Below are 12,326 nucleotides of genomic sequence, written 5' to 3' on the forward strand. Positions count from 1 at the left end.
ATTATCCTTTATTTACCATCTTACTTCCTCTGCTGCGTGGCCAGTCTGGCTGTCCCGTTGGTTTCAAAATCATAAAACAGTGACTAATCCTCTTTTAAAGTCATTAACATTTTCTTTGATGAGATACTTCACCATGGCAGATATGATTCTCCAAGGAACTTGATTAATAGTATGCAAAAAAATGATCATGATTCTTAGGCTCTGGTGTGAGCTAAAGAATTGACAAAATATTGTTATGCCAGATGAAATTAAGCTGTACTGTAATGATTGATTGCAGGCATCAAGATTTCTTCCAAGGTTGTCAATACTCTTCGTGATCGAATCAACAACATCTTCAACTCCTTGACATGGAGGATTGAATTAGGTACATGAGAAAAATCGGTCAAAATTTTTTATCAGAATGAAATTGTGAATGTTAGATGGTTGAATGCATCTGTACCCATTCCTCATGCTTCGTAAAAATAGGTCCCCGAAGGTGTTTAACAGTAAGTTGTAATATGTTTTTTTAAAATAAAATTTAATTTATTTTGTTTTAAATTTAATTTTTAATGTTTTAGATTAATTTAATATACTAAAAAAAATTATAAAAAATAAAAAAAAATTATAATTGAATTAACTTGTTGAGATGAATGATCCAGTATCAAGGTTTTAATAAAAATAAAAGGAACTTACTTGGTATAATTTAATAAAAAATATAAATTAATATGTGACTAGATAAATTTTTTTAAAATATAATTAAAATCTGTTATTTTTTTAACTGTTTTTCAAAGTATTATTATTTTTATAAAATAAAAAATATATGAACTGAACGAAGAAAAACACAGCAAGTCTGGTCATATAAGACGATGTCGTTTAAAAAACCTAAACCAGTCAAAGCAAGAGAAAACCAAGTTCTGTCTTTCAGTTAATGCAACGGTCGATTTTTTTTTTTTTTTAATAAATCCAGCCTCTCTCTCTCTTAAAATCTCAACATTTTTCAATTTCAAGAGAAAACCTCTCTCTCTCTCTCTCTCTCTCTCGCTCTAGTAAGTAGAAGAAAAGAATTTGTACACTTTTAGCCGTTCAAATTCTATGTAATAAGGTTTGATTCTTCTTGTATGGAATTTCAATTTCGATCAAAGAGAGAGTCTTCATCAGGTACCCATCTCTCAATCTCCTGCTTTAAATATATAATTCTTCATCAGGTACCCATCTCTCCATCTCCTGCTATAAATATATAATTTGTTCTTCTTCTCTGTGAATTTTGCTTTATTCTGGTTAGTCCTTGATGGGTCTTTAATTCTTTCTGATTTTTGTGATTATGTTATAGTAATTTTTATGTAAACTTTGCTACGTTTCCTAGTTTGATGTGTTTTTAATTTTATGTTCATTGTAAATTATGATTTCTTGAATTTTTAAAGGGATTGGATAATTTCCAGAGTTAAAGTTTGTATCTTTTAGATTTCAAGGTGAGTGTTTTCTTTTATTTACTTCTTAAAGAATTAGGATTTAGAGAACAAGAAGCCTTTTGATTGATTGGGTTTTACTTTGTCGTTTAAGATTTTAATTTCACTTTATATTTAATCGGTTATAAATCTTTGAAATTGGTTTCTCCTATTCTTTCAAAAAAATCGAACTCGAATTTTTGTTTATGTTTTCAAGCTCTGTCCATGGCTGGCAAATGAATTCCCTATTAACGTTTCCCTCTTGCTCTTGATGCAGGTTAAAAGACCTAATTTTATGTTCATTGTATATTATGATTTCTTGAATTTAGTAAGGGATTGGAGAATTTTCAGAGTTAAAGTTTGTATCTTTTAGATTTCAAGGTTAGTGTTTTCTTTTATTTACTTAAAGAATTAGGATTTAGAGAACAAGAAACCTTTTGATTGATTGGGTTTTATTTTGTGGTTTAAGATTTTAATTTCACTTTATATTTAATCGGTTATAAATTTTTGAATTTGGTTTCTCCTATTCTTTCAAAAAAAATCGAACTTGAATTTCTGTTAATTTTATATTAACGTTTCCCTCGTGCTCTTGATGCCGGTTAAAAGACCTATGCATATCGATAAATACAGTCAATTGAACCAAAAGAGAGAGATCAAATTTAAAACTTGATTGAAGTGGTACGATCACTTTGTTTCTTGATAGGTCTTCTTTGTTGTTTCTTGATAGGTCTTCTTTGTTGTAATGATCATGTTTCAATTTTTAAGCATAAATGCAAAATTGAGCTACTGTTTTTGTTAATTGTAAAATCATGATTACTCAGAATATTTTACAATTAATTGCAAAATCTTCAAAATTTTATTCCTGCACATTGGCTTTCCTGTATTAGAAGATACAATTTTCAAAAAAATATTCAACTGTTCTCCTAATTTAGCAATGAAGAATCAGATTTTTGATAATGAAGATGATTTTTCTCTTTTGGATTCACTGAATGCAGTTGTAACCGGCCAATACTAGTAAAACTATCACTCATAGTCGTTGTTACTAGACCAACGTTGTTGTATTGCTGTTGGTGTGGCATCAGGGAATTATGTTTGTATGCATTTGTCTCTTCCTTTGAATTCTGAATTTCTGCTCTAGGAATAAAGGGAATGAGAGCTAATGGAGCAACATTTCAATGCGCTATTTTGTCTATGCAAACATAAAAAAAGGAACTAAAATAAATAGCATTTTTTAGTAAAATGATTTCATAAATCACTTCTGTAACATCATTCCTTACTTCAAAGTTGATTGTTGCTTTGGAGTGGGACGGGGTTTTGGGGGTCAGTTTCTTTCTTTTTGCTTTTCGATTTCGATTTTGATTTCGCTTTAAAGTCTTACTTCTGATATTATTTGAAGAAAACCCAGCTAAGCTAAAAATATCATGCTGCTTCTTTGAATTGTGGGATTCTTATTTGATTGGAATAGGCAGTTAGGTTGGGAGTGATTTTTGCCTTGCCTAATTTTCTTAAAGAGTTGATGTCTCATAACTAAACATTGCTTTTTCACTGATATTTATCCAAAATCAATTTTGAATCTTCTACCCATCTTCTTTTTCATGTATTTTTTGGGTTCTTTTCATGTATCTTTTTTATATATCAATAATACTTTGCTTGGACAGTAAAATCATTGAGAAATTCGTAGAACCTAAGAAATGAAGAAGCTAACAATCATCACTTTGCCATTCTCATAGGGCCAGGGATGTGATATGATATTTCTGAAAGACTTGTATTTGGAATTGATTTTTTACAAATACATGATTGAATATACTGGTGAACTTGTCAAACCTCCAATAGATCATGGGAGAAAGCGCACTATATACAATTCATTGGTGGTGCGTTTCTGTTGAGAATGTTGCTGCTGTCCTTACTCTTTGTATGCATGTATTTGTCATCTAGCACAACTACAAACTATCATCCTGAAACTAATGTGATTATTTCTGAAAGAGCTGATTGCTGACTGTGTCGAAGTCCTCTACAAAGCTGTTGAGATCGAAGTTTACCTCTTCTTTTCCTTGTTAATGTAAGGCGTGCTGGGACTTGTATGTTTAGATCAAACTTTTATTAATCATAAGGGTTGGAAGTATTGCTCATCTGATTAATCATCACTCGTGTGGGGGTGTGGTATCATCTGTTCATCCTGTTTATGATTAAGTTTTGACACGTAAATTTCATCCAACTTTATAGCATTTTTCCCTCTTTAACTTTTCAAACTTGCTTGCTTGGAGTTGAAAGGTCACATGGATAATATGCTTCTAATATTATTATTTATAGATACATTGATTGTGTGGATGTAGGGAATTATGTTTGTTGGCTTTTATCTCTTAGTTTGACTTCTGAATTCTTGCCCTAGGAATCATGGGAATGAGAGTTGATGGAGCAACTCTTCAATGTGTTGTTTTTCTATGCAAGCATAAAAAATGGCACTACCATAAATAACATTTTTCCAGTAAAAATAACATTTTTTTAGTAAATTGATTTCATAAATCACTTTCTTGTTTTACCTTAAACTCTAATTTTAAACCCTAAAAACACCCTAACCCTAACCCCAAAAAACCCTAAACCCTAAAAAACTCCAAACTCCAAACCCTAACCCTAAAAATACCCAAACCCTAAACCCTAAAAATACCCTAACCCTAAAAATACCCTAACCCTAAAAATACCCTAACCCTAAACCCTAAAAAACCCTAAACCCTAAAAAACCCTAAACCCTAACACTAAAAATATCCTAAACCCTAAAAAACCCTAAACCCTAACACTAAAAATATCCTAAACCCTAAAAAACCCTAAACCCTAACCCTATAAATACCCTAAATCAATCCTAAACCCTAAACCCTAAAAAATCCTACACTCTAAACCCTAAAAATACCCTAAACCCTAAAAAACCCTAAACCATAACCCTAAAAAGCCCTAAACCCTAAAAAACCCTAAACCCTAAAAAACCCTAAACCCTAAACCCTAAAAATATCCTAAACCCTAAACCCTAAACCCTAAACACTAAAAAACCCTAAACCCTAAAAAACCCCAAACCCTAAAAATACTCCAAACCCTAAAACCCTAAACCCTAACCCTAAAAAGCTCTAAACCCTAAAAAACCCTAAACCCTAACCCTATAAATACCCTAAATCAACCCTAAACCCTAAACCCTAAACCCTAAAAATACCCTAAACCCTAAAAAACCCTAAACCATAACCCTAAAAAGCCCTAAACCCTAAAAAACCCTAAACCCTAAACCCTAAAAATATCCTAAACCCTAAACCCTAAAAAACCCCAAACCCTAAAAAACCCTAAACCCTAATCTTAAAAATCCTAAACCCTAAACCCTAAACACTAAAAAACCCTAAACCCTAAAAAACCCCAAACCCTAAAAAACCCCTAAACCCTAAACCCTAAACCCTAAATCAACCCTAAACCCTAAACCCTAAAAATACCCTAAACCCTAAAAAACCATAAACCATAACCCTAAAAAGCCCTAAACCCTAAAAAGCCCTAAACCCTAAACCCTAAAAATATCCTAAACCCTAAACCCTAAAAAACCCTAAACCCTAAACCCTAAACCCTAACCCTAAAAAGCCCTAAACCCTAAAAAACCCTAAACCCTAACCCCATAAATACCCTAAATCAATCCTAAACCCTAAACCCTAAAAAATCCTAAACCCCAAACCCTAAACCCTAACCCTAAAAAGCCCTAAACCCTAAAAAACCCTAAACCCTAATCAATCCTAAACCCTAAACCCTAAAAAAAGCCCTAAACCCTAAAAAACCCTAAACCCTAACCCTAAAAATATCCTAAACCCTAAACCCCAAACCCTAAAAAACCCTAAACCCTAATCTTAAAAACCCTAAACCCTAAACCCTAAAAAACCCCAAACCCTAAAAACCCTAAACCCTAAAAAACCCTAAACCCTAACCCTAAAAATACCCTAAATCAATCCTAAATCCTAAACCCTAAAAAACCTTAAACCCTAACCCTAAAAAACCCTAAACCCTAAAAAACCCTAAACCCTAACACTAAAAATATCCTAAACCCTAACCTTAAAAAACCCTACCTAAAAATATCCTAAACCCTAAAAAACCCTAAACCCTAACCCTAAAATACCCTAAACCCTAACCCTAAAAAACCCTACCTAAAAATACCCTAAACCCTAAAAAACCCTAAACCTTTAAAAAAACACTAAAATAATATCATAAACCTTAGACCTCCAAAAAACACTAAACTATAAACACTAAAATACCCTAAACATTAAAATACCTGAACCTTAAACCCTAAAACACCCTAAACCCTAAATAATAAAATATCCTAAACCTTAAATACTCTAAACCTAGCCTCAAAAACCTTAAATCCTAAAACACTAAAATATCATAAACACTAACCTTAAAAATGTCCTAAACCCTAAAAAACCCTAAACCTTAAACACACATCCTAAACCCTGAAATACCATAAACAAAACTCTAAACCCTAAAAATATCCTGAATCTTAAACTCTGAAATACCCTATACATTAAAAACCTTAAATTCTAAACCCTAAAATACTATAAATTCTAAATTCTAAAAAACTCTAAACCCTAAAAAACCCTAACTATACCCTTAAAAAAAGCCACTTCTTAAAAAAAACCCTAACTCCTAAAATATGTTAAACCCTAATCCTAAACCCAAAACAATTCTATATTATCGCTATTTTACAATATGCTTGACAAAATTGTAAAGTCTTGAAAAAAAATAATTAATGGCTTCTTGTTGTTGTTTTTTTTAGTGGAAATTATATATCACAAAAGAGGATTAATTTTTTCTTATAGTTATTTCTTTCATTTTTTTTTTATGGATCAAGTAATTAAAAATGTTTTTTTCCTCATTTGGTTTTCTAAGTTAGATCCAGGACCAACATTTTCATATAAATTGACTGGAAAAGGTGAAAATATTCTTCTAATATTGAGTGAATTCTATCTGTGCTGGCGATTTGATAAAATTGAAAAGGGTTTAATTCTAGTTGTTTTATAAAACAAAAATTAGGGTTTGGATTTTAAAATAAATATTTTTCTCTCTTTCATGTTTTTTGGTTGGTGGTGTGCATGTCACTCCTTATCATTTATCTAGAATGTGTTTTCATTTTACATGAAAATTTCTGGTCCATGCCAATACCACAATTAGAGCAATTGGAGAGCTGGCCCCAATCAAATTTACAATTTACAAATAGAGAGTACTGTTATGAAACAAATCCTTAACACATGAGCAAATTGAATAATTAAAAGAAATTTAGGGGGGGAAATGGTAATTTAACACTGATATTGTCTTGCCAGGAAATCAATATTGTCGAGCGTCTCAAAGTCATCTCGGTAGAAAAAGACATAAAAAACATCCCTAAGAGCCTCAATCGACAAGATGAAACCTTCCATTTATTAGTGAAGAAAAACCACAGCAAGAAAGGGCCCTTCTGTTGTCAATGGAGCTAATTTAGGTGAAGAACCAAATAATGGAGCTAATTTCTACTTGGTTGTTTTATTAATTTGACTAGGGACAACGTTGTGTTGTTATTCGCAAAACATACCAAAATTAGTTAAATATTTAAATGTACGGATCTTAAACAATTCATCTTTATTATACTGACACTAGTATAAGTCTGAGAATTTATCTGAATTAAAATTATTAAATTCGATCTAGCTCAAGATTTAGATTATGATTTGGATAAGTTAGCTATAGTTAATCTAAAATTATATTATTTTATTTTTTAAAAAAATTAATTTAAAACCCGGTCCAAAAAATTACATGCGGTGTTGATTTGCCGAGGTGGGTCTAATAATACTAGTCTAAATTTGAGTCCGAAGTGATATATATATATATATATATATATATATATATATATATATATATATATATATATATATATATATATATATATATATATATATGGAAAACGACCTCGACCCTGAATACTTGAGCCGGAGGTAAAAGTGAAGTATTATAATGACAGTATATGAAGTGAAGTCACCATCGATCATTAATTTCAGTGAAGAAACATGAAAGGTGCCTCTGTATGAAGAAAATGGAGCAAGCCTTCATCGATTTTGAGTTCCAGTTTCCAAATCGATGCAAAGTGATGGAAGGAATCACTACTTCAATCAGCATTTCTTTGCCGGCACGATTCAGTGAGCCTCCCTATGTACAAATTTGATAAGAAACATGCTGCACTTTCATTATTTTACTATATACTGGTGGCTGCATCTACAATCCGTTTGTTTTCTAGTTTTAAAAATATTTTTGAAAAGGATTGAATTTTTTAAAAAAATTTATTTACTTTAAATTAATAATTTTTTAATATTTTTATATCATTTTAATATGCTAATATTAAAAATAATTTTTAAAATAAAAAAATATTAATTTGAGTGCTAGAAAAATATCTGTGAACATGTCTACTGCATCAACTTTCTCAAATGAGAGTAGCAAAAGTGTGCTTGGTTTTGGTTTTGTTCAGGTGGCTTTTCAAGATTTTAAAAAAGAAGGGCTTAATTTTCAAATGATGTGATTTTACTGTCTTTGTCGAAATTAAAAAAAACTCAATTCAACAACCTTTTCTTCTTATGTCAAAAAGCACCACCAAAAAAGTTTGTCTTTCTTGTAAGCTGGAATCAAATTTTATATATTAGTATTAAATTTAATAAAGTTGGACAAATGAATTCTATAATTTATAAGTTTAAGACTTAACTCGAGTTAGATTTTATATCAAATTAGGTTAAAAGTTGACCGGATCAAACCTGCTCGACCTAATAAGTTAATTCGTAATTTGATTAATGTGGTCAAAATTTAAACGAAACTTAATTAGATTTTTTTTAAAAAATCAAAATAATATTTTAGTGAAATCCATGTCATTTCGGGTAGACCCGACTACCATGTGAACCAAACCTCGAATCTATAATTATAATTATGCTTTTTTTATACTCTATCCATTCCTCAAGCCGAAAAAAAGCATATTGTTGATTCCAAAATGAGAGATTTTATAATGATTTTACTGTTTATCATAAGACTTGAGATCATGATTTTGTAATTACGACTCATAAAGAAGAATAGATGAATAATTAATTATTAGACTAGTGATTGATTGCTACAGCATGCATGGTAACCAAAATTCAAAAGGTGTGTGGTGTCTATTAACTAACAAAGAAAGTGATTGTCTAGTGGGGTTGCAATGAATTTCCTTGGGATATTTCATTTGATAATTCTTGAGATCTTTTCATGAACTTCAACCAATTAAGAATTTCACAAATTTAAGGATAATTCTTTAATCTCGAGTTCAGAAAATTAGGTTATTTTTCTCAATTTGGTTTATTTTCTATGTAAAAGCTTTAAATTTAAGGATATATTTTATAAAATTAAAAATGGAGGACTAAAATGGATGCCATATCTCCAGACATCAATTAGTTCTGTCCCATCCTCAACTTTTCTCATTTCGAACTCGGAGAATTTTATTTATTTTTAAGTGGGAGGATTTAAAAGAAAATGAGAGATGGAAGATACCATTTTAGATCAATCAACGATTTTTATGATATGATTGGAGAAAAATGGAGCAGATGGGAAATAAAGTTTATTTATTTGTTTTTCTGTAAAAGATCTCGAGGTATATATTCAGATTCATTGGTTCCTAAAATTGTAAAATTATCTCGAATACAATTCCTCGTTTTTTTTATTTAGAGAAAGCAATTCATCTTTTATAATGGAGAGAAAAGTTGCTCTTCTAGAAGGTTTAATAAGATGCTGAAGTGCTTCCTTCTATGCACTGTAAAGGTTATTTGGTATTGCAGCTGCATGCGTTATGTTATTTTATTTTATTTTGAATTTTTTTTATTTTAAATTAATTTGTTTAGTGTTTTTTAATTATTTTTATGTGTAGATATCAAAAATAAATTAAAAAATTATTTTAATATATTTTTAAATAAAAAATATTTTAAAACACAACCCCCGCTACATTCCTAAATATACATTAAAAATAATGCATTTTCAAGGCTTGAAGTAGGAGTGAAAGGGAAATAATATCATCATTTTTATTCAATAAAATACAAAAATAAATGAATGACTCATTCTATCAACTATATATAAGAATCGAACAAGGAAAAATCTTAAAAATACTCATATATATATATAACCAACCAATTCAACCCAAAATTATATATAATTTATATTATTTTTTAACACACCTCCATAAGTAAAAGTTTTTTACGCTTGAAACTTGCATAGGTTTATATTACCTTGTGTTTAATTTTTATCAAATAAATAAAAATGGTGAGATTCAAACTCGTGACCGCTTGGTTATTAAAGCTTTGATACCATGTCAAAAAACCAATTCAATCTAAAAATTTAAATTATTAAATGGAATTTTATATTATTTTTTAACAATTATAATTATATAATTTTACTTGTTTCTCGATTAAAAAAAACAATAAAGCTATATATTATTCCTAACCTACCTTATCAAAATACAAAAGCTAATAGCCCACATGATTGAACATGACAAAATCATATCCCAATAAGTGAATTGCTGTATTCCAAAACCCCACGTTCATGAGCTATCACAGGCTTGAAGGATGGTACTTTGCTGCAAGGGAGACAGATTCCATTCTACAGGGCACTTGCGGACATCGTTTGTCAAAAAGGGGATGAGGAGACCTCGCATGTAATTGGCTCACGGCACCATTTATTCACCAAGAATAATCATAAGTGCTCTGTACAAGAGGGAAAAAGAAGAAGAGTTAGATCTGATTTTCAACAATGGCAGCCATTCCTTTTTGGAGCAAATCTATATCAAATTCACGTGTTCGAGTTCTCTGTACTTGTAACTATTCCCTCACTTTGCTTTTTTGACTAATTACTCCCACTAACCCAACTACTTTTGTCTCGAATCGATCATTACATGACAGGAGGGTTTAATCAAGAAACTTGACTCGTCGACAACTAGTTTTGTCTCAACGTGTTCTCTTTTAATGGTCTTGTTATTCTCAAAAAGTTCTTAAACTTTTAAATTATATTTTTTTATGTATTTGTACATGATTTTAAAAGTTGTTATTAAACTCTGTTTCGTTCAATTCAAAATATGAACTTGGAGGAATCTGTACTGTAAAATAACCATTTTAACTTTCTTTTAATGTATCTTCTTAAATAAAAGTGTTTTGGATTTGAAATTTACATATATTTACTTTACTTTATACTTAATTTTTATCAAATAAATGAAGATTATGATATTTGAATTCATGACCGCTTGGTCATCAAGGCTCTGATACTATATTAAAGAACCATTTCAATCTAAAAGATTAAACTGTTAAGTAAAGTCTTAGAATATGATTTATATTATTCTCTAACATGTAGTAGCTTGGGTTAGGTTTTTTTTTATTATCACTTAGTTTTATCCACTGACTTATTCAAGCTGCGACCCGGTTAATTTCATGAAACTTAAATCAGGTTTGGTGGGATTAATTTTAAAGATTTTTTTGTAATGGTTATATTATTCTGGGATTAACTCGATGATTCACAGGTTGATTCATTAATTCAATAACTCGAGCCCTTAATTAGATTATATTCAAAAAGTTATTATTCACATAATAATTATTTCATGCTAAAATAAAACGCTAAATAGCATAGAAACTTATTATGAGAAACAAAATCAGTGACCATCTGGAACAATATTCAGCAACAATATAGCTCGATGCTTCATAATTGGCTTGCCAAAACTAATCTCATATACAGAAGTATCAATAATTCTTCTCGTGTTGGAGAATTAATATGCATATATCCATTAATATTCATTAATGTATATATATATATATATATTATTGAGTTCCTATGCTCTATCAAATATATATAGCTCATTTAAAATTTAATTTAAAATTTATCTAGAAGTAGATTTATCTTTATGTGCTCGTTTCGTCTCTTTAACCAAATTTTTTTTTCTTTATATATTTTCCACTTAAAACATCTAATTAGAGAAGGGGTTTTTTTTTTCCATCACTGAGAAGTAGGAATGTTAATCCAAGCTTTAAAAACTAATAATTTTTTAAATAAAGGCACGAACTTTTTCACTAAAGCAACTTTGAAGAGAGTTTATTTATATATTATGAATGAAATGCCTAATATAAAGCAAACCAATTAAATGTCATTTTTAGTTCAAAATCTAATATTTCATTAAGTTTTCATGATATTTCATGTTTAGTTTGAAAATCTTAATTGAGGATTAACCCAAGACAAAACTTAAATTCCAAATCAAGAAAATTGACAAAAACATCAACTTCAAATTATTTTTTTTAAAGAATAAAAATGACTTTGTTTTGACGAAGTTTTCAAAAAAAAAAAAAGCCAATATATCGATGGCCGGGTTAGGCTTGGGTTGAGCAAATCAACCCGGGTTTTTGGCCAAATTAGTTATATTTTTTTTTGTTTTTTTTTAGCTCGGATCATTTTAGATCTCTTGATAAGCCAGGTTTCGGTCAACCCAACGTGTCAATCTGCGCTATAAAATACCTTGGTTGATTGAATTCGATTCACCATGCTAATCTGGGTTATAAAATAATAATTTGATGATGAAGACCCAAAATTTACATACATCTATAATATTTTTCTTTTCATTTTGTACCGTTGTTTAATTTACTCACATCAGTTTCCTCCATGCTGTGAAAACAAAAAATTATCATTCCACGAATTCTTTGGCCTTTGAATTTGAAGACGAGAAATTGAAGAGTAAAAAGTGGGTTTTCTTTTTGAAAAACAAACAAATAAATTCTATAAAGCTGTCCCTGCATACTGATGAATGATGACACTAACAGCTGCATGCATAATTTCATAGTTACATGATGCCCAGGCCAGAAAAGTCCCATCGCCATTGTTAAG

The 12,326-nt window shown here is 30.0% G+C and overlaps 1 protein-coding gene and 1 long non-coding RNA gene across 2 annotated transcripts in view; both read left to right on the forward strand.

Annotated features, from left to right (window-relative positions):
• Positions 1–12,326, forward strand: part of LOC133671545 (peptidyl-prolyl cis-trans isomerase FKBP16-3, chloroplastic-like) — a 97,366-nt gene that overhangs the window by 20,868 nt on the left and 64,172 nt on the right. The gene's annotated exons all lie outside the window — the stretch shown is intronic.
• On the forward strand, positions 781–3,673 carry LOC133670984 (uncharacterized). Its single transcript, XR_009834188.1, has 2 exons — positions 781–1,805; positions 3,155–3,673. It is a non-coding gene; the product is annotated as an uncharacterized LOC133670984 (long non-coding RNA).

This window comes from Populus nigra, chromosome 13 (assembly GCF_951802175.1).
Source record: "Populus nigra chromosome 13, ddPopNigr1.1, whole genome shotgun sequence".
In the NCBI taxonomy this organism is placed as follows: domain Eukaryota; kingdom Viridiplantae; phylum Streptophyta; class Magnoliopsida; order Malpighiales; family Salicaceae; genus Populus; species Populus nigra.